Source organism: Anopheles merus, unplaced genomic scaffold, assembly GCF_017562075.2.
Source record: "Anopheles merus strain MAF unplaced genomic scaffold, AmerM5.1 LNR4000506, whole genome shotgun sequence".
Classification (NCBI taxonomy): Eukaryota; Metazoa; Arthropoda; class Insecta; order Diptera; family Culicidae; genus Anopheles; species Anopheles merus.
In genome coordinates this window covers 24,338-30,000 of record NW_024428086.1, presented here as the reverse complement: position 1 = coordinate 30,000, position 5,663 = coordinate 24,338, and positions in this window count along the sequence as shown.

Here is a 5,663-nt window from a genome sequence, read left to right as displayed (position 1 = left end):
GTACAAATTAATGTACGTCCCAGATAGTGACGATCTCTGGGAGGAAGAACCTTAAGGAACTCCCCGCACATATCAAGAATTATAGGTGAGAACGGCCAATCACCTATTTCTCTTAGTAAAACTCACAACTCATTCCTTGGGTTTGGAAGTGTCCATGTCGGTGCCGAGTACAAGTTACCGCGTTCAAAGTTTGGTAAGCAGCGCACTCAACCTCCAACATAACCCTTCACGTCTTGATATGCTCTCTACAAAAGCGTGTGCCTATGTAGGTACAAATTAATGTACGTCCCAGATAGTGACGATCTCTGGGAGGAAGAACCTTAAGGAACTCCCCGCACATATCAAGAATTATAGGTAACGCTGCCAATTACCTGTTTCTCTTAGTAAAACTCACAACTCATTCCTTGGGTTTGGAAGTGTCCATGTCGGTGCCGAGTACAAGTTACCGCGTTCAAAGTTTGGTAAGCAGCGCACTCAACCTCCAACATAACCCTTCACGTCTTGATATGCTCTCTACAAAAGCGTGCGCTAATGTAGGTACAAATTAATGTACGTCCCAGATAGTGACGATCTCTGGGAGGAAGAACCTTAAGGAACTCCCCGCACATATCAAGAATTATAGGTAACGCTGCCAATTACCTGTTTCTCTTAGTAAAACTCACAACTCATTCCTTGGGTTTGGAAGTGTCCATGTCGGTGCCGAGTACAAGTTACCGCGTTCAAAGTTTGGTAAGCAGCGCACTCAACCTCCAACATAACCCTTCACGTCTTGATATGCTCTCTACAAAAGCGTGTGCTATGTAGGTACAAATTAATGTACGTCCCAGATAGTGACGATCTCTGGGAGGAAGAACCTTAAGGAACTCCCCGCACATATCAAGAATTATAGGTAACGCTGCCAATTACCTGTTTCTCTTAGTAAAACTCACAACTCATTCCTTGGGTTTGGAAGTGTCCATGTCGGTGCCGAGTACAAGTTACCGCGTTCAAAGTTTGGTAAGCAGCGCACTCAACCTCCAACATAACCCTTCACGTCTTGATATGCTCTCTACAAAAGCGTGCGCTATGTAGGTACAAATTAATGTACGTCCCAGATAGTGACGATCTCTGGGAGGAAGAACCTTAAGGAACTCCCCGCACATATCAAGAATTATAGGTAACGCTGCCAATTACCTGTTTCTCTTAGTAAAACTCACAACTCATTCCTTGGGTTTGGAAGTGTCCATGTCGGTGCCGAGTACAAGTTACCGCGTTCAAAGTTTGGTAAGCAGCGCACTCGACCTCCAACATAACACTTCACGTCTTGATATGCTCTCTACAAAAGCGTGCGCTATGTAGGTACAAATTAATGTACGTCCCAGATAGTGACGATCTCTGGGAGGAAGAACCTTAAGGAACTCCCCGCACATATCAAGAATTATAGGTAACGCTGCCAATTACCTGTTTCTCTTAGTAAAACTCACAACTCATTCCTTGGGTTTGGAAGTGTCCATGTCGGTGCCGAGTACAAGTTACCGCGTTCAAAGTTTGGTAAGCAGCGCACTCGACCTCCAACATAACACTTCACGTCTTGATATGCTCTCTACAAAAGCGTGCGCTAATGCAGGTACAAATTAATGTACGTCCCAGATAGTGACGATCTCTGGGAGGAAGAACCTTAAGGAACTCCCCGCACATATCAAGAATTATAGGTAACGCTGCCAATTACCTGTTCTCTTAGTAAAACTCACAACTCATTCCTTGGGTTTGGAAGTGTCCATGTCGGTGCCGAGTACAAGTTACCGCGTTCAAAGTTTGGTAAGCAGCGCACTCGACCTCCAACATAACACTTCACGTCTTGATATGCTCTCTACAAAAGCGTGTGCCTATGTAGGTACAAATTAATGTACGTCCCAGATAGTGACGATCTCTGGGAGGAAGAACCTTAAGGAACTCCCCGCACATATCAAGAATTATAGGTAACGCTGCCAATTACCTGTTTCTCTTAGTAAAACTCACAACTCATTCCTTGGGTTTGGAAGTGTCCATGTCGGTGCCGAGTACAAGTTACCGCGTTCAAAGTTTGGTAAGCAGCGCACTCGACCTCCAACATAACACTTCACGTCTTGATATGCTCTCTACAAAAGCGTGCGCTAATGCAGGTACAAATTAATGTACGTCCCAGATAGTGACGATCTCTGGGAGGAAGAACCTTAAGGAACTCCCCGCACATATCAAGAATTATAGGTAACGCTGCCAATTACCTGTTTCTCTTAGTAAAACTCACAACTCATTCCTTGGGTTTGGAAGTGTCCATGTCGGTGCCGAGTACAAGTTACCGCGTTCAAAGTTTGGTAAGCAGCGCACTCGACCTCCAACATAACACTTCACGTCTTGATATGCTCTCTACAAAAGCGTGCGCTAATGCAGGTACAAATTAATGTACGTCCCAGATAGTGACGATCTCTGGGAGGAAGAACCTTAAGGAACTCCCCGCACATATCAAGACAAATAGTTAAGAACGGCCAATCACCTGTCTCTCTGCGAGACGTGTATAAAACACTGAATATAACTCACAACTTAACCCGTAAGTAGGGAAGTGTCCATGTCGGCGCCGAGTGCAAGTTACCGCGTTCAAAGTTTGGTAAGCAGCGCACTCGACCTCCAACATAACCTTTCCCCGTCTTGATATGCTCTCTACAAAAGCGTGCGCTAATGCAGGTACAAATGAATGTACGTCCCGGATAATGACGATCTCCGGGAGGAAGAACCTTAAGGAACTCCCCGCACATATCAAGACCAATAGTTAAGAACGGCCAAGCACCAGTTAGGGAGTGCGTGTAGGCGCCGAGTACAAGTTACCGCGTTCAAAGTTTGGTATGCAACGCACTCGACCACCAACACAACACGTCCCGTCTTGATATGCTCTCTACATAAGCTTACGCAAATGCAGGTACAAATGAATGTACGTCCCGGATAGTGACGATCTCCGGGAGAGAGAACCTTAAGGAACTCCCCGCACATATCAAGACTGAGGTTTTGCCGTGCATGTCAGCGCCGAGTGCAAGTTACCGCGTTCAAAGTTTGGTAAGCAGCGCACTCGACCTCCAACATAACACTCCAACCTCGTTATAACTCATTATAACCACGTTAATGATCCTTCCGCAGGTTCACCTACGGAAACCTTGTTACGACTTTTACTTCCTCTAAATCATCAAGTTCGGTCAACTTCGGCCGTGCCAACTGCAACTCACGAAGGAATCGCGGAAGGTGTGCCTCCAGAGACCTCACTAAATAATCCATCGGTAGTAGCGACGGGCGGTGTGTACAAAGGGCAGGGACGTAATCAGCGCTAGCTAATGACTAGCACTTACTAGAAATTCCAGGTTCATGGGGACCATTGCAGTCCCCAATCCCTACTAAATGAGCATTTGGGTGATTTCCCGTTCCTCTCGGAATGGGGGCGCCATAAGGCGAGAACACGCTGCTGCTCACATTGTAGCACGCGTGCAGCCCAGAACATCTAAGGGCATCACGGACCTGTTATCGCTCAATCTCATCTTGCTAAACACAAGTTGTCCCGCTAAGCAGGGCAAACTAAGTGACGGGCACCCGTGAGGACACCCGCCACTCCTAACGTCAGGTGCGCCCGGAGGCACACTACTGACAGCGTTCTAGTTAGCTTGACTGAGTCGCGTTCGTTATCGGAATTAACCAGACAAATCATTCCACGAACTAAGAACGGCCATGCACCACTACCCTTAAGTTTGAGAAAGAGCTATCAATCTGTCTTACCTCAATAAGTTCGGACCTGGTAAGTTTTCCCGTGTTGAGTCAAATTAAGCCGCAAGCTCCACTTCTTTTTTTTTTTTTTAAATTCTTCAAGAGTTCTTTATTGAGGACCATTGTTTCCCGAAAGAACCCCGCTCCTACCGGCGGGGGGTTACCACTAACGGATTTCCCCCCGCCGGGAATTCCGCCCGTTTGGGCCTTTCTCTTTATTTATTTGAATTCAAAAAACTTTTTTTTTTCACTATTTTTCCTTTCGTGAAAGGTTTTCGTTGCCGCCTTTTTAACATTAAATATGTTCCGGTAACCGTTGTCCTTGTCCTAATCCTTGCAGGTTTCACCGTATCATCACAGAGCTGCGTCAGCGCGCGGACACGTTCGCCGATGTTACGGCAGCTCGCTCGTCATCCGTGAGGCTGCTTCTTCGTTCGGCAAGCTGGGAGCTCGGCAGCTCGTCCCGCGGGGGAGGCTGAGCCTCGACCTCCGCTTGCCGTTGCTCCAGCCGCCGCTGCCTCTCTCTCTGCCGCCGGTTAATGCGACGCCGCTCCACTTCCGCTGCAGATGGTGGTAGTCGCCCACGTCGTTGGCGACCCTGCGGAACAGCTCCTAGCACTCCGGCCCGACGCCTTTCCCGGTATTGGAGCTGCATAAAGTTACGCCGCAGTCGCCGCATCTCCATCGTGCGTGGGGAGGGAGGCAATCCCCGGCTGCGCGGGGGGATTGGCGGCTCTGGAGGGCTGACCTCCTCCTCCTCGACCTCCCCTGTCGGCTCCGCTACGTCGTCGGCCGCGTCGTCATTGGCCGCTGCGCGTGCCAAGATAGCCGGGACGACCTCGTTCTCGCCGAGCCGCTCCTGCCGACGCCGCTGCCGCATTCGCCGGGCGCTGCGGTTGCGCACCTCCCGTCGCCTCAGCAGTCTCCGCTCTGCCTCCGCCATGTCCACGGGCGGGCTGGCTGCTGGATCTGGCTGAGCAGCCTCAGCGACTGCCAAGGTAAGCTGCTCCTGCCGCCAGTCCTCCTGCAGCACGGAGAGGATCCGCCGAGCCGCTTGCTGGATGCGGTCCCACGACTCCGCGCTCTCCAGCAGACGACTGCCGATGTTGTCCTCGTCGACGCCGTGCAAAGTTCCGCCCGAACATCCGCGAAGCGGGGACACACAAAGAGTACGTGGGCCACCGACTCGACCGACCCTGCGCACCTGGGACAGTCCGGGGACGGAGCGAACCCGAACACATGGAGGAATTCGTGGACGAATGCGTGTCCACTCAATACCTGCGAGAGGTAGAAGTCTACCTCCCCGTGCTTCCGTCCCGTCCACAGGCGCACGTCTGGCACTTGTCGGTGGGCCCAACGTACATAGCGGCTGGTGTTCTGCGCCGCCTCGTCGTCCCACTGTTGCTGCCACAGCTGCTGTGATGCCTCCTTCTCCTCCTGGCGAATCGCCTCTCGACTGCTGTCCGGGCTCAACTGCAGTCGGTTGTAGCAGCGGGCGTCTTCCTTCACCAGGAGGTGGTAGGGCAGTTCTCCGGCCAAAACCACCGCTACCTCGCAGCTGGTGGAGTGGAAGGCGCTCGTGATGCCCTGGGCCAGGGGCCGTTGCACGCGGTCCAAAATCCGCCTGCACCACTGCAGGTCCGCGGCTTCTGCCCAGACGGGTGCGCCGTAGCGGATGATGGACGCGGCCACTGCGGCGAGCAGCTTCCGCTTGCTCACTTGGGGGCCGCTGTGGTTGCGCATGACGCCACGCAACGCTCGCACCACACGGAGGGCCTTGTCCGCGACCATCTCGACGTGTGGGCGCCACGACAGGTGGTCGTGAAGCATGACCCCCAAGTAGCGGATCGACCGCTTCGAGCGCACTTCCACTCCACAGATGTTAACTGGGATATTTCTAT